Below are 22,591 nucleotides of genomic sequence, written 5' to 3'. Positions count from 1 at the left end.
TGTGAGGTAGGATGGACATAAGGAAAGGCAAAGGACAAACTATTGTCATTTTTTATCATGTTGATCCTGAGCCAACTGTGTGTGATATTTGATATTCACTTGTGTGCCTGAGTCTGACACTCATTAAATTAGTACTATTTGGCTAGCTAGTTGTAATCATTAGAATTTATGGGAATTGAGCCCTTTACAGAGTGTGTAAAGACTCAAATATAATAAAGGATGTGAAAAGAAAGAATATTCTACAAGAAACCTGATGAAATGGATCAGGATAGTAGGGGAACCTGGGGTAGTGTGACATGGAAGTACTTAAAAGAAGGAGGGATACAATGTAAAATGTCTCAGTGACCCCTACTTGGGTTTGCTCAGTGGACAGAGCGTCAGCCTGCAGATTGAAGGGCCCCGGGTTCAATTATGGTTTAAGAGCACAGTGCATACCTGGATTGCGGGCTCAATCCCCAGTAGGGGGCATGCAAGAGGTAGCCAATCAACTATTCTCTCTCATCATTGATGTTTCTATCTCTCTCACCCTTTCCCTTCCAATCTGAAATCAATAAAAATATTTTTAAATGACTCAGTGAGTTGATAAAACTAAAATTGTATTTTTCAAAAATAAAAATATATGTGATATTACATACTAGTTCCAGAGTAAAAGTGAGAAATGAAACCATCTAACAGTAAATTGTGGTATGAGTGGGAGTGAAGAGGTATGGACACAAAGGAAATCGACATTTTGAAGGAGTGTGGAGAAGGCTATGGTAGTCACTGCAGGGGAGCTAGAGACCAAAGACAATGTGTAAATATCAGAGAGATGAACATATTTAAATGCTATGAGAAGAATAGACTAGAGAAAGAAGTCAAAGATACATAAAAACATAGATGGGTAATACATAGTGTGGAAATTTGGGAGCAAAAGATAAATTTTTGGTGGGCTAGAGAAAGGATTACCTTTAGAGTAAGGAAATCTATCCCTATTTTATTTTATAGGAAAGAAAAAGAAAAAAAATTAATGAAAGTACAGCTAATAGTTCAAGTTTGGTAGTTGAATTTCACAGACAATCTTCATTGTAAGAGCACATAATGAAGTAATTTCCAGAGTTTAACTAAGGGCCCTGGTAGAATTGAGAGTTAAGAGAAGGTAAGAACAAATGAAAGTAATTTTCTGAGAAAAAGGAGAGGCAGCTGATAGGACAAACATAGAGGGATTTCTAGGCTGCATTGCAGACCCAATCAAGGTTAAATAGCAGGTATTTAGAGACAAAATCATCTATATAGTTCATTAGGAATTTCCTGCGTGCTTTTTTTTTTTTTTTTTTTTTTTTTTTTTTTTTTGCCTCAAAGTGAAAGGTAATCTGGCAGTGTTAGTTTTATAAATCCTATATAATAAATTGACCCTAACAGCAGAATGACCAGTTGCTCTGATGTGCACTGAACACTATGGGACAGATGCCCTGTGGTGATTTGTGCTCTCCCTGGAGGAGTGGGCATAAGCTGGCAGATGGACATCTCCCAAGGAGTCCTGGACTGTGAGAAGGTACAGGCCAGGCTGAGGGACCCCCCTGAGCGCACAAATTTTTGTGCACCAAGCCTCTAGTATAAAATGATAACCAAATTTATTGTAAAATACAAGCCAATTTTGTCACCTTATTTTTCCTGTTATTTAAAATATTATTATGTACTTCCATTTGTCCTAAAGTCACATAAAATACTTAATTTATTGTTTTAATTGATGATTACTTAAAGATACATTTTAGTAAACATATAATTATTTTTATTTAACGTAAGACTAAGAATTATATTGTTATATTTCTTATGCTGCGATTGAAATAAAATAAATTTTGGAATATGCACAGAAATATGAGGTAGGGCAAAAGTAGGTTACAGTGTGAGTATGTGAAACACAGTTTAGTCTTGTATTATTATTTACTAACTATTGTATTATGTTCCATATGAATAACTGTAAATATATCATTGCCCCACTCTGTATACACTTAATTTTTTTCTTTCAATGTCTATTATGCCAAATGTGATTACATCTATATTCAGGAATAATATAATAACTATTTAGATGTCTGCCACTTTCCTGAAATTATTGCATGATCAGCAATAATTTGTTCAGCAACAATAAGTTGAAAAAAAGCTTACCATAGTACATATATATCAAAGCAAATGATTCCTGATTTATACACCTATTTAACACAAAGAAAAAGTTACTATGTCAAAGCATAATTGTCATCTATACATATAAAATCCTAATATGCAAATAGATCGAATGACGGAACAACTGAACAACCAAACAACCAGTGGCTATAACATGTGCTGACCACCAGGGGGCATGTAGAGAACATGGTGGGTGTCGGCAGCAGGTGGTAGAGTGTGGAACATGGCGTTCATCAGCCGCAGTGGGATGCTACGTAGAGCAGGTGATGGGGCTCCAGACCTAGGAAGGGCGCCAGTCGCTGTCCTCAGGGTAAGCCTCTGGTGGTTACTGAATATTCTTTACTCCCATGCACCATGGTCCCACCACCTGCTGTTAGCACTGGCCCCACTCCCACCCGCAGCTGGCGCTGGAGCTGCTGATCACACCTACTGCTGTTGCCCAGCACTGATTTCGATCACTTGGCCCCATCAGCAAATGTGAGCAATGGCTGGCAGCTCTGATCGACCTTGAGGGGGTTTCTCCACATCCCCCTGCTACTGAAGGGCAATTGGAGCAGCAGCTACTGCTCATACCCACTGACAGCACCGGCCCTTCTTGCACCCACTTCTGGTGACACTGGCCCCAATCACTCCATGCCATCAGTGGGTGCAAGCAGGCCCAGTGCCAGCAGCACATGGGATCAGCAATAGCGGGAGCTACTGGCAGAGAAAGGCTGGGTGGGGACACAAAGTATAGGCCAGAATCCACCCCTGTCCTACCACAGTCTCATGGCCCACAGTTCCTTTCAAGGTGCATGAATTCATGCACTGGGCCCCTGGTATGAAAATAAAGTTGATAGCCTTTAAAATTTTTCAGTCTGATTTTGGTGATAGTAATAGAAGAGGTGGTCTTTCCCTTTGATATGTAAAACGTGATCAGCAGCTGAGCTTAGGTGTATTGATTAGAGAAAGCTGAATCACTCTGCAAGATAAAGTGAAAATAACTTACACTTTTTATAGTTCCTAGGAATAAGACCTGCAGGTCCTCAAATGGCTTTACCATGATGGAGTAATAGCCAGGAGGATTTGAGAGGAGGGATATCTAATATAGCAAACTTGTAATATGTTTTTCACTAAAAAATATAGATATAAAATATATAGAAATGAAAAATAGATAGATAAATAACACTTTAGAAGGTAAATATATAATTAACAGTCATGCAGGGTAGAACATTACCACTATTAATGACCCCTTTTCTAGTTCTTCTAATCCTCATTCCCATCAAAGATAACCATTAAGCTAACTTCTGGCATTGTATGAATTTAATTAGTTTGAGTCTTAAAAAGTTATCCTAGCTGAAACCAGTTTGGCTCAGTGAATAGAGTGTCGGCCTGTGGACTGAAAGGTTCCAGATTCGATTCCAGTCAAGGGCATGTACCTTGGTTGTGGGCATATCCCCAGTGAGGGGTGTGCAAGAGGCAGCTGATCGATGATTCTCTCTCATCAATGTTTCTAACTCTCTATCCCTCTCTCTTCCTCTCTGTAAAAAAATCAATAAAATATATTAATAAATAAATAAATAAAGTTTTCCTAAATGAAATTATTTAGTATAAAACTGTTCTGTGTCTGGGTTCTCTCATCCATGTGACTATTCGTAGCTTACTTCACAGCACTACAGCAGAGTTTCTCAGTCTTGCACTGGTCACATTTGGGGTCTGATCTGTCTTTTTAAGGGGTGCTGTCCTGTGCATAGTCAGACATTTAGCAGCATCCTGACATCTACCCACTACAAGTCAATAGCATTCCGCAGTGTGACAACTGAAAAGGTCTCCAGACATTTTCAAATGCCCCAAAAGAAAATTGCTCCAAATGAGAACCACTCTTTTACAAAAATTGTTAATGCATTTTACAACCCAATATTACAAAAATTGTTAATGCATTTTACTATTAATGACATTGAAGCTGTTTCTCTTATTTGTTGTTATAAGCATTCTGATACATGACTTATGGTAATCGTATGCGAGTCTGTTGGCTGTAACCAGAGGAGTGGAATTACTGGATCAAAGGATGTACTTTAGAAGGTGTGTTGTTAGTTTTTGAAAGTGGTTGTGCCATTTTATTCTTCTATCGAAAGTGTTTATCATAGTCACTGTGCAACAATAAAAATATCTCATACACATTGAAATGAATTAAATTTCTTATTCTACTGTATGGTCTCGGTGCACTAAGATAGCTCTATGAACTCTCCTGCAACATTGAGGTGAAGTCACTAAAAAAAATTTCACTTGCCATGTAAAATAAACTAAAATTGATTTTAAATACACATTAATTGCAAAACTTGACAAGTTCATGGAAGATTTCTCTAAAGCACATCATTCCTGTGAATACCACAGCCTGAGAAAACTATGAAGGTGAGCCATGAACATTGAGCCAGGATAGTAAGAAGCTAAAAAAAATTCCTTGGCAAGGGAATGGGAAAACTGAGACAAGACATTTAAACAAAGCCAAACAATTGGAACAATTTAGAGCCAGCTAGTGAATCACAAGCCCTTATCTTTCCTAACTGTGGGTACTTGAGAGTAAATGGTTTATACTTCTTATCCCTCGCCAGAGAATAAAGGGCTTAAATCACCCTGGTCAGGAACATAGGTAACAGAGACCCAATTAACACCATCTGTGCCAGCCAAACTCAAGGACAGATGGTCAGGGGGGCGAAATAACAAAAGCCCTATTAGAACCAGACAGACCCAAAAGTCAAGCAGTGAAATCGACCAGAGAATGATCCCAAACTCCTCTATACACTCATTTTGATGCATCAGCATATTAAAAATATACCTGGAAAGCTGATGACTATTCTGCTGAAAACTCCCCTAAGATTCTTGCCTACTGAAGAAAGATAAATATTCTCAAGACAAGGATCCAGCACAAACTCTTTCTGGAACACATCCATGCCTTTTCTCAGGCATGAACTTTTACTTTCTCTCTCCTAAATTGTAAGGGTCCCCAGGAGACTTGCCACCAGTGAAGCAGTGGGAAGACACAGCTCCACCCAAACTTACCCCCTGGATCTGTCTCCAAGGCCCTCCTTTTTTCTGATTTTCTAGTGAGCTAACATTAGCCCCACGTTGCCTCACTTCTTTCCTATAACTCTTCTAGGGAACCAAACAGAGCACCATCTAGGCTCCCTTCTGTTGCTGCTTCTACCCAAAGTCCTTCCTTGTTTCACTGTCCTCAACTTTAATGAACATCTCTCAGAATCACCTGGACTTATATTGTGTACAAAGTCAAGAATCCACACACGACCAACCAGCCTCAGGTAGACCTGCTCCTTACCCAATCCCTGTCCAATAACAATAGAATGCTGTAGGCAACATAAGATGATGGCAGCTGAAGGTCCATTTTATCTTAAGAGATAATGATATCAGAACAGGCTTTGTAAAGTAGAAAACTCCATATGTTTTGACTCTCTTTTATAAAATGTACTAGAAGCCCAGTGCATAAAAATTCATGCAATGGATGTGGGGAGGGTCCCTTAGCCTGGCCTGCCCCTTCTCACAGTATGGGAGCCCTCAGGGGGTGGGAGGTGATTCAGCAATCAGGGGAAGGCAACACCCCCATCACAACTCTGCTCCTGCCACTGCCAGCAGCACAAGACTTGGCAGCCCTGGTTACCTGAGCCTCGGGTGGCCCTGAGCTGCTGGGAAGTCACCATATGAGGCTTGCCTGTGCCTTGGGCTGGCCCAGGGCAGCTGGAGGGCTAAGGGAACTGGGGGACTCTGTAATGAGGCTCATGGAGTACTAAGACCCATCTGTGGTGGGCCCAGCCATGCTGTGTGCCTATCACCCTGGCAGGGCTAAGGAGACTGGGTGCCACTATATTTGAGGGCATGGCAGTCAATTATGTCCTCCTTATTGGCTGTGGACACTGACATCTTTGTGAGGGTGTGATGGTCAATTGGCCTATTTCCTCTTTATTATATAGGATAATCATAAGCAAAGCCATCCCCTCATTCCATTTAGCATTACATCACATACTCCGTGATTGCATGAGCCTGCTACATTGCATGAGCCTTACTGTAGAAAACAGGTGAGATTCTTTAATATACAGTTTAAAGTTCTAGTTGGGTGTTACTTTATTAAATATTATGGAAAGTGGGAACAATCACAGATAAAATATTTTAACAGAGCAAAACAATCTTTTGTTAAAGATGAACTGGCTTATTAAAATCTCTTTAAGTTACTAGAGTTTCTTAGTCTTATTGTAAGTTTCCGAAGGGACTCACCTTGGAGATTTCACAGAGGAGCAGATTTGCCCAAAGTTGGTGCTCATTTATAATTTGTTCGCTTGACTGTTGTTCTTGTTAGTAACCTTGCTTTTGTTGCTGTGAGTTATTGTGAGGTTAAGCTTTTAGTTGTGCTACCATTGTAATTTCCCAGATTACACTCTGATGGCCAGTGCTCACAATAGGTTTTCCCCCCGCTGTAATTTACTATGTTCAGTTTAAATATCTAGTGGACTAACGTTTATTTTAAATACAGTTTTATACTTGAAGGCAAAAACTGTATTGTCTTTTTTTAAAATATATTTTATTGATTTTTTTTTTTTTACAGAGAGGAAGAGAGAGGGAATAGAGAGTTAGAAATATCTATGAGAGAGAAATATTGAACAGCTGCCTCTTGCACACCCCTACTGGGGATGTGCCTGCAACCAAGGTATGTGCCCTTGACGAGAATTGAACCTGGGAGCTTTCAGGATACAGGCCAATGCTCTAACCACTGAGCAAAACCGGTTTCAGCTCTTTTTGTCTTTTATTAGCACCTCACCTTTGTAGGTTCTCAAGAAAAAAATTGTTAAAATTAAGTATGTATTTCATACATTTTTTTTCATATTTAGTTTTCCTGAGCTTTGAACTAATATATTCAATAAGTATAAGAAAATGCATAGAATGTGTGATAATTGTTGTTAAACAACTGATGTTAATTATTGATTTCATCTTAACCGTTTACAACCCATATGATTATATAGTTCTGCTCAGTTATATAACTATCTACACTTACATATTTTTTACACAAGTCCAGTGTCCTCAGAAAGGTTTCTGCTAAACTTAGTCATTTTATCCTATTTTTTCTTGCACTACTTATTTTATTATCTCATTATACTGTGGCCCCTATGCCCTTATTTTACATTTATGAATTATTTTCTTCCAGAGAACTTTTTAAGAATTCCAGTACCATGAATAGTCTGTTGTATCTAATGGTTTTAAACAATTGCTGCTTTATTTTCCAATGTTTCCATTACCCTTTTCCTTAATCTTTCAAAATCTAAATAGTACTTTTGTTTCAGAAGGAGAACAGAATATACCAACCAAAAGAGTGCCACTTTGGCATATTGAACATTTTTTAATATGTTTTTTATTGATTTTAGAAAGAGAAAGAGAGAGGGAGAGAGGTAGAGACATTGATGGGAGAGAAACATCAATTGGCTGCCTCTTGCATACCCTCCCCTGAGAATCAAGCCCACAACCCAGGCATGTGTCTTGACAGGGAATCAAACCAGCAATCTCTTGGTGCATAGGATGATGTGCAATCCACTGAGACACACCAGGCAAGCCATGTTGATCATTACTTAAGAAACACTGATTCAAGAAGGACACCCTTACATCTTTGCCCCCTTGAAAGCAGGAAATACATTTTCCATGTGAAAGTTACCCCACTGTACCATCCTTGTCACTAGAAATGGGAATTTGGGAACTAAGAAGGCAGTATGAACAAAATTTGTTATTTCTTAACTAATTTACTACCCCAAACTCAAACTTCTTCGTCTTGTCAATTCCTCAAAAATTTATTGTTTTCTGTCTAAAAAGTATAATAGCTGCTTGCTTTGGCCATTTTAGCCTTATCTTTGAGTTTTGTGTATGTATAAAATTAAACTTGTTTTTCCCATGTTAAATTGTCTCATGTCAATTTAATAATTAGATCAGTCAAAGAAAATGTTTCTTTCTTTTATATTGTCACTACTTATTTTTCTTTAACTGCTCTATCCTGAACCAAAGTATGTATTGCTGTTTTGTTTTTCATCCTTGAGATCACAATAAATTTGATATTAAATGAAAAAAAGGTTAATACAGAAAATCATGCAAATGCAATTATTGTGTAGGACAAAACACTTTATATAAATATTGGCTACTTGCTTTGTTTTTTTGTATTTTTTTTTTTTAAGATTTTTTTTAAAGTATATTTTATTGATTTTGTACAGAGAGGAAGGGAGAGAGATAGAGAGTTAGAAACATCAATGAGAGAGAGTCATCGATCAGCTGCCTCTTGCACACCCCCCTACCGGGGATATGCCCGCAACCAAGGTACATGCCCTTGACCGGAATCGAACCCAGGACCTTTCAGTCCCCAAGCCGACGCTCTATCCATTGAGCCAAACCGGTCCCGGCTGTTTTTTTTGTATTTTTTAACATATTGTATTTGCCTCTTTCGGGGGTAGATAAAAATTGAACTATTTTTAAAAAATCTTATCTAAGAATGTTTTGTTGTTGATTTTTAGAGAGAGTGGAAGAGAGAAGGAAAGTCAGAAGAAATCTCAATATGAGATAAATACATTGGATTGGTTGCCTCCTACATGTGCCTGACCGGGGCCCAGGCCAAGCCTACAACCAACGTACATAGCCTTGATCTGAATCAGAACCAGGACTCTTTAGTCCACAGGCTGACACTGTATCCGCTAAGTCAAACCGGGTAGGAGCTAGCTTTTTTTTTTTATTTATTATTATTAAAATATCTTCAGCCAACTAATAGGTATTTGTATGTCAAGTCCTCTGTTACATACTGTTAGGAAAATATAATTAAAACAAAAATTCCTCCCCACCCATATAAATGCCCCACAAAGGTAGAAGATAAAGAAAATAGTTTTATTACTGAGCAAGCTCTCAAGCAAATACCACCCATATCACAAGCAATCTAAGAGATTGTCCAGTCAGAAAGGATTCTCACCCTTTCTTATACTAGTAGTTAAGAAGATATAAACCATAATATGTGTTCTTGAAAAACAATCACTAATCCTCAAATAAGAGGAACTAATAACACCTTTTGTCACACATGTTCATCCTAAATTCATCTGGAAATGGGATGACCATTTGGGTTAGTTGATCAGTTTCATTAAAAAGAAAATGAACTCATATCCTTATAACAGATGGTAATTTTGGAACAAGGAGCTCACTAAAATTAGGCTCCTATCCTCCCATAGAAACTAAGAGATAGGGAGTGATTACATCTTAAAGAAATGGCTCCTGGGTCCCTGACAAAGACTTTTCTGATCTATAAAACTGAAAAGAGGCTTAATTAGGTTTCAGACAGATTTTTGCATCTCCAAGGGATAAGAAAGAATGTATAATTATAATATTTTTAAATGAAATGCTTTGAAAGAAAAGAGGCAGGGAAAGGAGTCTTTTTTTTTTAAACTAGGGATTTAAAAAAAAGTATATTTACCCTTATAAATTCTGGGGCTATATATAATTATTTCCAGGAAACCAATGTTGGTGAACTATTGAAGATGACTTTAACAAAATTTTAACCTACACACCCACAACACTAGGGTCTATTTGGGGCCAGAGGGTTGTGATCTCTGATTCTGACATCTTTTAGATGAAGTTCAAGAAAAAAAAACATTTATATACTTTAGTTAGTGATGTTTATATAAAAGCATTGCTCTTTTTTTTCTGGTCAACAAATAATAATTAAAGTGCTTCTTTGTACAAAGGCAAGTGCAGATTGTATATGCATGAAACATTTCTTGCTATTGTTATTTAAGGTATGTAATACATTTTCTGAAGTTTGAAATAGGTTTCTTTTATGGTCAGAACACACAAAAAAGTCTGTTTATAAATAAGGAACATAAACAAATGAGTTTTTAAAGAGTCTTTGAATAGCAATATCATCTAATTAATGCATTTATTGTATAAGTTAATTTGTCCTTTTAACATTTGTCCTTTTTAACATTTGTCCTTTTCAGTCCCCTATTCCCCCCCCCCTTTTTTTTTCTTTAGTTAAATTATACTTTTCAATGACAAGTAATGGTCAATGCCATGGCTACTTCAGGATAAATTTAGAACATATGATGTAAAAATCTTTCACTACAAAAGACTTTCTGATTCTGACAATGCATGTATTGTGTGCCCTTAATTTCCTCTCTCAAGTCCTGCAGGATATCAACCATTCACAAGGCACTGATATATTTATTAAAACACTCTTTGGGGTAATTTTCTTGATAAGTGAATTGATTTATATAATTTCGATTTTCCATTTGATAATATTGTATTCAAGCACCCTAATTGTAAGTTTATTTTTGTTATATAATAATCTCCTTTCTTTTTCTCACTCTTCTCTTCCCTCTCTACTCAACTATTCTGTTCTACCATTTAGACATGTAAAAATAGTACTTAATACATCAGTGGAAAACATGTTTTCCATGGGCTGTTTTATAGTAAGGCTTAAGAATACTTAAAATTCTATTTGTTTTTGATTCAGGTCACACTTTTGACTTTCATCACTGGAAAGTTTCAAATCAAGTTAGATTTCAACTACGTATAGTTCTTCAAACCCTTGGGTAGAGTAAGTTGTTTTACTCTTTGGAAAGAAAGAAGTAGCATAGTCCAAAACAAAACAAAATATCTCTATATCTAAATTCAATCTCCCTAAAGCAATATTTTCAAGAGATTATAGTTTGTTTTTAAGTTAAGTGTTTATCAGTCATTTGCCAAAGAGCATTAGCCATTACTAACATGGGCTCCTAGAGAACACTTTTTTCTAATACATTCAGAGACAAGTTAAGCAGAAAAAGGTAGACACCAAATAATATAATTAAAAAATACATAATAGGGGAAAAAACATATTATCCAAGATCTTTAACTTGATATCTTTTAATAAGAACTAAAGCACTTTATCAAACATCAAAATGCCTTCTTCTTACCTGGCCAGTGTGGCTTAATAGTTAACTGTTGACCTATGAAGCAGAAGGTCATGGTTTGAATCCTGGTCAGAGCACATGCCCAGTTTCAGGTTTGGTCCCCAGTGGGAGACATGCAGAAGGCAGTTGATAAATGATTCTTTCACATTATTGATGTTTCTACCTCTGTCTTCTTCTTCTTTCATCTCTAAATAATAATAATAAAGCATATATATCTTTTAAAAATGTCTTCTTTGGAATATATATCACAGCTGTATTTTTTAATTTAAATTCTTTATTGTTTAAAGTATTACATGTCTCCTTTTCCCCTCATTGATCTCTCCCCAGCTACTCCCACCCCCAGTTCATGCCCTCACCCCCAGTACTTGCTCTCACCCCCCCTATTATATGTGTCCATTGTTATGCTTATATGCATGAATAAAAGTGGTTTGGTTGACCTCTTATCTCCCCCTCCCTCCCGCCCAGCCCCTGTCAGCCTCCCCAGCCTTCCCTCTGAGGATTGGCAGTGTGTTCAATGCTTCTAGGTCTCTGGATCAATTTTTGTACATCAGTATATGTTGTTCATTATATTCCACAAATGAGTGAGATCACATGACATTTATCTTTCTTCAATTGGCTTATTTCGCTTAGCATAATGCTCTCCAGGTCCATCCATGCTGTTGCTAATGGTAAGAGTTCTTTCTTTTTTAAAGGAGCATAGAATTCTATTGTGTGGATCTACCACTGTCTTTTAATCCACTCATCTGCTGAAGGGCACTTAGGCTGTTTCCAAATCTTAGCTATTGTAAATGTGCTTCTATGAACAGAGGGGTGCATATGTCCTTTCTGATTGGTGTTTCTGATTTCTTGGGATATATTCCTAGAAGCGGGATTACTGGTCAAATGATAGTTCCAATTTTAACTTTCCATACTGTTTTCCACAGTGGCTGCACCAGTCTGCATTCCCACCAGCAGTGCACCAGGGTTGCTTTTTCTCCAAATCTTTGCCAATTCTTAACATTTGTTGATTTGTTGATGATAGCTATTCTGACAGGTGTGATATGGGCCCTCACTGTGGTTTTGATTTACAGTTCTCCAATGATTAGTGACTTTGAACATGTTTTCATATGTTTCATGGCCTTCTGTATGTCCACTTTCTGAATGCGTCTATTGAGGTCCTTTACCCATTTTTTATTATGATTGTTTATCTTCCTTTTGTTAAGTTGTATGAGTTCCCTATAAATTTTGGAGATTAAACTCTTGTCAGAGATAACATTAGCAAATATATTCTCTCATGCAGTCGGCTCTCTTATTGTTTTGTTAATGGTTTATTTTGCTGTGCAGAGCTTTTTATTTTGATGTAGCCCCATTTGTTTATTTTGTCCTTAGTTTCCATTGCCCTTGGAGATGTATCAGTAAAAATATTGCTATGACATATGTCTGCTATTTTACTGCCTGTAGATTCTAAGATTTTTATGGTTTTCTGTCTTTTGTTTAAGTCATTTTGAGTTTATTTTTGTGTATAGTGTAAGTTTGTGGTCCAGTTTAATTTTTTTTTGCATCTATCTGTTCAATTTTCCCAACACCATTTATTGAACAGACTATCTTGACTCCATTGTATGCTCTTGTCTTCTTTGTCAAATATTAATTGCTCTTAATAGTTTGGGTTGATTTCTAGGTTCTCTGTTCCATTCCATTGATCTATATGTTTGTTCTGTGGCAGTACTAGGCAATTTTGAGAACAGTGGCTTTATAATATAGCTTGATATCTGGTATTGTGATTCTCCCCAACTTTGTTCTTCTTTTTAAGAATCGCTGCTGTGTTTGGGGGGAACCTCTTTTTATTCCATGAGAATATTTGGAGAGTTTGTTCTAGGTCTGTGAAATATGCCATTGGTATCTACATAGGGATTGCACTGAATCTATTGATTGCTTTGGGTAATATGGACATTTTAATGATGTTGATTTTACCAATCATGAGCACAGTATATTCTTCCGCTTGTTTATGTCTTCTTCTATCTCTTTTTTCAATGCCTTGTAGTTTTCAGAGTTTCTCTTGCTGTAAGTTCATTATTGGTGTATGAAAAGCCATAGATTTATGGATTTTAATTTTGAACCCAAATTCATTTTTTTAAAGTTTAATAGTTTTTCTTATGGAGTCTTTATAGTTCTCTATGTACAATATCATGTCATCTTCCAATAATGACAATTTTACTTCTTCTTTTCCAATTCAGATGCATTTTATTTCTTCTTCATGTCTGATCACTATGGTTAGCACTTCCAATACTATGTCTAACAGGAGTTGTTGCCCATTGAGTATGATGTTGGCTCTAGGTTTGTCATAGAAGCTTTTCTTATGTTGAGGTATGATTCCTCTATTCACACTTTGATGAGAGTTTTTATCAAGAAAAGGCATTGGATTTTGTCAAATGCTTTTTCTATATTAATTATATAATGATATGATTTTTGCATCTCAATTTGTTTATGTGATGTATAATGTTTATTGATGTGTAGATATTGTACCAGCCTTACATCCCTGGAATAAATCCCAGATTGGATGTTGTTTGACCTTTCTTCTAACTCACTGATTAGAATGTCTGTTTCTTGTAGTCTACTGTTGAAACCTTCCATTGTGCTGTTGCTGTTTTTTGTTTGTTTGTTTGTTTTATTGTAGCTATATAATTTTTTTTATTTCTTCTTGATTCCTATAAAAGTTGATTTTCTCATCCAACCTGTTTAGGAACTTTATGACCCTTACTCTAAATTATTTCCCTTACATATTGCTTGCCTCTGCTTCATTTAGTTCCTTTTCTGTCAAGTCTTTGTCTTTCCTTGGAGTGTTGTTGCTTTGTATTCATATGTTTGTTGTCTCTGTCTGGTCCTGGGCACCCTGTTTGAGGATTGAGAGTTTGAAGACCCTATCAGACCAATGGTCTGGAAATCATTAGCCCAGAGGCTGGTCTCCATTGAGTCTCATGCTTTTATTGCCTCTACTCTGGGTTGAATCCTCTTCTTCCATGGATCTGGTCCCTGAGTTTTCTGTTTCAGATACTCAGAGTGGTGTGAGCACATGCACAGTTCCTCTGGTGTGTGACTCCCTGTGAGGACCCAGAGCCCTCTGGCAGGCAATTCACTGTGTGGCAGTGTGGTGCCCTAGGTGCCTCTGGCAGTGCACTTGCATTGCAGTCCTGTGGCCTCTGGCTCGCCACACCAGATTGGTCTGGGTTGCCCTGGCAGTGCTCTCCTGTGGCCTGAGTAGGGCTCATGCAGGACTGTCCCAGTGGCCATGGTGGGCAGGTGTTGATTGTTTTGGGTTTCACAGTCAGAGTTCTCTTGTGGCTGGGAGTGGGGCACTCCGAGTTACTTCAGCTCACCCTGGCAGCAAGTCCCTGGGCTTGAAGTGGAGCTGGTGCAGGTTTCTCTGTGTTGCACAGTCCTTGCTTTCCTGTGGCCCTGAGTGATGTGTGCACTGGATTGCTCCAGTTAACCCCCCCACACCCAGTATAAAGTGGGGGAGGGTTACTGTGGGTTGCACAACCTCACTCTCCTGTGGCCTGGAGTGTTGCATGCACTGGGTTGCTCTGGGTTGAATGGGCAACAGGTCCCAGTGCTCAGGGTAGAGAAGATGGCTCTGGGTCAGACTAGCAGGACAATCCTTGGGCCTGGGGCAGATGAGGGGCACAGGTTCCCCCTGGCTTGCACTACTGTGGGGTCCCAGAGCTGCGTTCTGGAACACTGAGTCCAGCTGGCTGGAGAGGTGGCCTGAAGCAGGAGGTAACTCTGGGGAGTGCTCACTGAGAACATCTGGGAGCCTGGCAGGAGGTACTGAACCACTCACTGCCAGGGCACTGTGGAAGTTCCATGTAAGTTATGGCTGGCAAGCAGCATTCTCAAGGCATCCTCTCCCCTTCTGTATTGAAAATTGTCTCCTCTACTGTGCCTAATTAGTTAATTCCAGTGGACATTTTTCAATAGAGTTGCTTTTCTACCCTGGCCATAGAAGAAGATGTGAAAAACTCCTGTCTATTTGTACACTGAAAACACAGCTGTTTTTGTGTCTGTTTTCCCCCCAAGTTGCCATATATTACTTTGGATCACAATGGCAAAGTTTACCAAGGTAGAAAATACCCATATTCAATGATTTATTGTGAAGACTTCCCACTGCCTTCAATTCTATATTTTTTTTTCAGCATTGTCTTGAGCATCTTGATCTAAACTTTTACATGTTAATAAGAACTTAGAATAAATTTATCGAGATTCCCCCAATAGAGTATTGGAGTTTTTATTGTAATTAAAATTTTATATTTTAATTTGGGAAATTTAATATTTTTAACATTGAGCCTTAATGTTAACAAACATGAACATCATTCCATTATTCAAATCTTCTGTGATGAATTTCAGTTATTTTTTTATAGTTTTCTCTCTAGAACTCTTTAACTGTACTTAACAGTGTTTACACAATGATTTAATACAGTATTTAAATAATTAATTTTTCTATTTGTTATAAAGTAAAATTACTCATGTACCATGCAGAAATTTTAATGAAGTGTTTTGTTTTGTTTTAATGAAGTATGTAGTACTCTTTTATGGAGTTGCAAAGAGTTTTGATTTGCATCAAATTAAAAATAGTGTTTTTTTCTCTAGGATAGAAAAATCTTAAAGAGAATACAGAGAATTTCAAAGGTATGTCAATTATTATTTCTTTTAAAAGAGAGGCTAAATAATTTGAAAGAGACATAAAACTTTTGAATAGTGAGCCTACATGTATTACATATATTCTTATAATTATTTTTATTTAATTTTTCATGTAATTAAAAATATATAACAAAGCAAGTCTTTTAAAGAGAAATATAATAAAATCCAATAAGCAAATAAGTGCACGGAAATGCAATATACACCTGTGTAGTTGCCATTGTTGATTTAACCAAGGGGGGTAGACCCCACTCACCAGAGGAAGGACCTTTCAGGATCAACAACACAGCTCTTTAGTGTTTTTACTTATAATAGAAGCCTAAGCAGGTGCTGTGCTCTGCAGGGTGTCAGCATATCTCCATTCAACCTGACATTGCAAACCCAGATAATACACCTCAGAAATCTTACAAAACTGATTTTTTTTTTTCCTACAAGGACTGTGCCCTCTCCACCACTTCCACAGTGACCTCTGAAACCCCCGTTCATTTTAAGGCGAACCTCCTTTAATCTGAAAATCTTCACAGAGTTCTCCCTTCTTGTCCTTGCCTGAAGCTGACTTTTTTTTTTCCCCCCCTGAAGCTTTCTTAGGGGAAGAGGACCTTCATTATTTTATACTTTGTATGTCTCTAGAGAAGGAGATAATTTTGTGAGTATTCTCTTGGTGTTTCATTGTCAGTTCCAGACAATTTCAACTTCAAAAGCAGCATGCAAAGTTTATATAGTCTGAGGTTAGATTGCCAGAGCTTGAAGTCTGGCTCTACCATTTCCTAGCTATGTGACCTTGGGCAATTAGCAATTCATTCTGTATATCATTGCCCTTTACCTGAAAACCAGAGATTTTTTTCTTTAAATGCTTAACTTGTAGAGTTGTTGTGAGAATTCAATGAGGTACTTTACATAAAGCATATAGAAAGATTTTTAAAAATAACTGTTTACAATATTTTTTTCATATACATTCATTACTATAATGTTTACTAGAAAAACCCAATCTATTTCTCATAATTCCAAACACTGGTTTCATATATGATGTCCATAAAAATAAAAATCTCAAGTATCACAAATATTTCTAATTCATGTATAAAACACTGATATTCTCTTTAGTGTTCTTTATGGAGAATTTTAGTCATTTACTTAATGTATTCCCTTAAGATAGGATTTCAGACAACTTATACGCTTATCTTCCTATCTGAATGATAGTTTGATACTAACTTGCATTTACATTTTTAAATAAAAGACAAACATAAAAATACTGACTCATTGTAAGTTGCTTAAATATTAAGTTTAAATTATATAGTTACTAGTTTCTAAATGTGTAGAATAAAAAGAATCAATGCAAATACATAAATGTAATATGAGGAAATATAAATTCTATTTTTTGTAATTCATAAATTTAAAAAAATGTATACATTATAATGCAAAGCTAGGTGCAACTGCATTGCAGGTGAACACTCCATGAATTAATTTACTTTCCAGTCAACAGGATAGAATCTCATCCTGTGGGAGCTGTGACATACTGAACAATGTTGGTGGGCTCTCCAGAGCCCACTAAATCAGAATAAAAACCAAAACCAATGAAAATATAACTATGGCTCTAGAGATTTTACCTACAAGTTTATTATTTACTACACGTTGTAAAAACTTTAATAAAAGTTGGAAAATCTTGAATACTAGATAAGTAACTTCGTCTAAAGCTTTCCAGATTGTTCCCCTGGAACAATAATGAAGATAAGGTGCTTCTGCAAACCATTATAAAGTTAAGACACTTGCAAAACTTTCCTTAACTTCTCAAACAAGAATTCCATGGTTACAACCATCCTGAAGTGGAACTAATTATATGATCTCATTCCAAACATAAATAATTAACTTGGACCAACTTGATGTGCTACATTTGTTTTGTGAAAGTTCAAACTTGCTGTATGAGTCTGACATTCTGAACTACTTTAATAAATAGTATTATATCCAATATTACAATAGCAACATTAGTATTCAATCTTGATAATTTTAAAATAAGTTTTAGTGCTTCTCAAAGTGTAGTCTATAGATACCTAGACATCCTCCATATTGTTCCACAGACAGGAGAGTAAGACAATTTTCCTAACAATACTATACTAAAATGTTATTGCTTCTTTTTTTTTTTTCTCACTATCATGGCATTGGTAGTTCAAAAGCAATGGCACATAAAGATCCAGGTACTTAAGCATGAGTTGAAGTAATAATGCCCTATTGTTGTGGAGATATGTGCTGGAGAAACAACCATATTCTACACCTATAATTAAAACTCACTCTTTTAGTGTGTCTGCATCCCTGACTATGACTTTAGCAAATCAAATCCTTCTGAATCTTCTTATATCACTTGGGTGAGCCAACAAGACTAGAGGGGGTTGCTCTTTCCATTCAAGTAATCCTTAGGTAAAATAATTTCTTTTGAGGCCTGGTCATCATTACAAGAACACAATGGAAGAGAAACTTTTTGGCATATTTCAAAATAATTTATTTCCCTCCCCTGTTGGAAGCATGAGAGGAAGTTCCTGCATTCTTCAGAGTGAGAAGCTGGTAGAGTTTCTGGAAATAAAACATAAAAGGGACTTCTGAAGTTTTTGATTCTTAAGTTAGTCCACACTGGGCCTCCTGCAATTTCCCACTTAAAACTAAGTGTCCCAATGGTATTGGCTTCAAGGTTATGGATAGACATGCCTACTGCCACATTCCTGGAACAGCAAATTGGCTCCAGACTATGGCTTAACATGTTTGGAGCTGAGTCACAAGACTGCTTCAGAATATGCAGTTGGACTTAGGTTGGTGGATGTTCCACAAGCAAAATGTTAAAAGCTGAAAGATGATACATTACCTGCAAAGATCAACACTTATTTTTTAATAAATGTATTTGAAAACTACACAATAATGTGTAATATCATTAAAAGACTGAAGAAAAAGATTCCCAATAGGGAATTCTATACCCCAAAAAGATATACTTCAAAAATAAAGGTGAAAACTTCCAGTGTGTTAGCTTTAATGTGTAAAAAACTTGGAAATTGTTGTTCTGACTATCTTCACAACAAGAAAAAACACCTAAAGAATCTAAAGAACAAATGTTCTTCTTACATCTATCAGAAAATTAAGGTCACAGAATAAACTGTTGCCTCTAAAACTGGTGAGAGAGACAAAGAAATGATAGTTTGCTTGAAATGACAGATGTCCACCACTTGAGCCAATACTATCACTAATTATCAATACTAATCATCAGGGGAAAACGCGAATTAAAACCATAATGAGATATCACCACATTTGTTAGGTGGTCTAATATAAAAAAAGAGATAAAAAGTGCAGAGAAGGGTGTAGAAAAAAGAGAATACTTTTACACTGTTGGTGTGAATCTAAATTATAGAGCCACTATTAAAAAAAAACAAAAACAGTATGAAGGTATGAAGGTCTCTTAAAATTTAAGAATAGAGCTGCCATACAATTCAGCAATCTTATTTCTGGGTAAATATGCAAAGAAAATGAAGTCTTGCCTCAAAGAGATAAATACACTTCCATATTCGTTGCAGCATTGTTCACAAGAGCCAAGATACTCAAACGACATAAGTGTTCTATGATGGGTGAATGTGGAAAATGTATTCAAAGAAATATTATTCTGCCATAAAAAATAAAGAAAAAAAGGAAATTCTGATGTAACAACATAGATGGAACTGGAAAACATTATGCTAAGTGAGATAGCCATATACAAAAAGACAAATACAAGAAATGTTCAAGAATATGCTTCATGTTGAAAGGATGTTCTTTATACATGAACTGAAAATATGGAGAAAGCAGTTGGTGCTATAAATGGTGAATATTTTAAATGATATAAAATATTTTACCTGATATATTTTTAGTAAAAACTAAATTGCATAAAGCAACAATAAGAATATTGCATTTTGGTATTTATAAATACGTATAAGTAAATTATATGTATAAATATATCACAAAGGATTGAAGTAGGTGAAATATGTGTTAATTTTCTTAAATTAATATGTAATGTAGTAGCATATTAATGCTGCAATTACTAATTTAAAAATAAATATTTAATTCGTTCACAAAATATAAAACAAAGTATAGCTAAAAACCAATAAAAGAATTAAAGTGAAGTACAAACAAACAAAAACACCAAAACTCTAATATAAATAAAGCAGAAAAGAAAAAATAAATTAAATAAGAAGAAATTGAACAAATATAGATTATTTGAAGATGATAGATTCAAAGCCAACTAAATGAATTTTTATATTAAGTGTAAATGGACTGAAACATTCTATATTTTCAAGTACTTATTAAGTGTCTGGTAATTTTGTTTCTACTTAAGAGACATTATAAAAATACTTAAGAACTGCTCATCTAGTATGTAAATATATGAATTAAATACTTTTACTTATATTATGTAATATCCATTCTTTTCTTTAATGATTATATGATGTTCACAGTATATTGCATAGAAAATCAATGACAATATTTAGGAAAACACACAAAAAGGCTATTTTCTCAATAAAATAAGGATTCTATAATGTGAGCACATAAACAAACTAAATACCAAATACTTGAGTTCAAAAATTTACATTTGTTTTTGAAAAAGTTAAAATGAAAAGTATGAATCTTTAGTGCCATATGTTTTTAATTAAAATTTTTGGATTTCTACTTAAATGTAATAAAAAAATAAAGACAGTATATTTTGTTCACTGGAGAGCAGTCTGCTAGGATGTTAAGTTTTTACAAAAAGTTCTAAATTCAGAAGATGCAAGAAAAAATACATAAGTCAAGTAATATAAGTATCTTTTTGTGAAAATAGATTTTACATAACTTAGCAATTGAGAAGACATCTTATGGATAACTTAATTTATGTATTTTAGCATTTATTTATACCAAGTACAGTCATTTATGTATGCTTACATTTATAATATATGATCTATTTATAAGTCCTGAGTGATAGTAAATGTAGCAACATGTTAATTTATTAAAAGTAAAAATTATGAGACAAATGAAAATTTAAACATTGCTAAAATATTTTATATTACAGATGTAATCTTTTATTAAAATACTAGAGGCCCAGCCGAAACCAGTTTGGATCAGTGGATAGAGCATCGGCCTGTGGACTGAAAGGTCCCAGGTTCGATTCTGGTAAGGGGCATGTATGTACCTTGGTTGCAGGCAAATCCCCGGTGGGGTGTGTGTGTGTGTGTGTGTGTGCAGAAGGCAGCTGATCAATGTTTCTCTCTCACAGATATTTCTAAAGTTCTATCTCTCTAACTCTCCCTTCCTCTCTGTAAAAATCAATAATATATTTTTTAAAAAATACCAGAGGCTCAGTGCACAAAATTCATGCACAGGGGTGGGGAGGGGTGTCCCTCAACCCAGCCTGCCCCCTCTCCAATCTGGAACCCCTCAAGGAATGTCCGACTGCTAGATGAGATCGGGCCTAAACAGGCAGTCGGACATCCCTCTCATAATCTAGGTCTGCCTGCTCCCAACTGCTCGCCTGCCAGCCTTCCTGATTGTCCCCAAATGCTTCTGCCTGCCAGCCTGATCACCCCCTAACTACTCCCCTGCTAGCCTGAGTGATGTCTAACTGCTCTCCTGCCAGCATGTTTGCTCCCAACTTCCCTCCTCCGCTGGCCTATTCACCCCTAACTGCCCTCCCTTGCAGGGTTGATCGCCCCGAACTGCCCTCCCTTACAGGCCTAGTCCCTCCCAACTGCCCTACCCTGCTGGCCATCTTGTGGTGGCCATCTTGTGTCTGCATAGGAGCATGATCTTTGACCACTTGGGGGCAGCTATCTTGCGTGTTGGAGTGATGGTCAATCTGCATATTACTCTTATTAGATAGGATTCAATATTTAGATATAATGATGTTTTAATTAACAAAAATATCTTTAAAATACATATTATAATATATTTTAATTATATGATATTTGAGATTAAGTTTGAGCAATACAGAAGGATGGGAAATTGAGTAGGTCTAAATTGGGTACATATGGGACTGAATCAGTCAGATGTTAATGGTTAAGGGATGGTAATATGTTTGTCAAGTTTCATTCTAATATTTTTGCTACTTTTGTCTATGTTCAAAAATTTCTCCATAAAAGAGAGAAGAAAATAAATGTGGCATAGTAAAAGTCCTTATGATATTTACATCAGAAAAATGGATATTATATTCAATGTTCTGTTTCTAATTTAAGAGTTGTTGAAGATAAATATTTTGAACAGTAGAAAATGTCTATAAGAAGGTAACATTTTAAAACTAATGGAAGATAACTTAGGATAATTCAAGGGTACCAGACTAGACTAGAAAGAAAATTAATACCAAAATAGAGAATTACATGAGCAAAATTTTCAGTTTTGTCACCATATCAAATGTGATTAGAAGTGTAAGAAATATAATGAGAAACTCACAATTTAAAAAACCATTAAAAAGAGTCTTTTTAGGTGAGAAAAGTGGAGGAATCTTTCAAATGTAGAAACAAATGTACTAGCAAATACTGTTTCTCCTTGGAAAACATTCTTATTGTTCCAGAATAATATAAATAACTAAACTGCATTTCACAATCACATAGTGTCAGTACACACATCCATCAAACACTTACATTAAATTTTTTAATGTAATCATCATTTGAATTGTTTACCATCCCCTACCTGCTAATTTATAAACTTTTTTCTAGGCAGAATAAGGTTGTACCTGCTTTGTGTGTGCAACATACAATATGGTATCAAGCATAAACTAAATCGATAACACACCCTGGTAAACAATAGGAGTGTCAGTTAGCAAGTTTAAAAAGAAATTAGCA

This window comes from Pipistrellus kuhlii, unplaced genomic scaffold (genome assembly GCF_014108245.1).
Source record: "Pipistrellus kuhlii isolate mPipKuh1 unplaced genomic scaffold, mPipKuh1.p scaffold_m20_p_2, whole genome shotgun sequence".
Classification (NCBI taxonomy): domain Eukaryota; kingdom Metazoa; phylum Chordata; class Mammalia; order Chiroptera; family Vespertilionidae; genus Pipistrellus; species Pipistrellus kuhlii.
The sequence above is the reverse complement of the archived record's forward strand: the minus strand, read 5'-3'. Positions refer to the sequence as shown.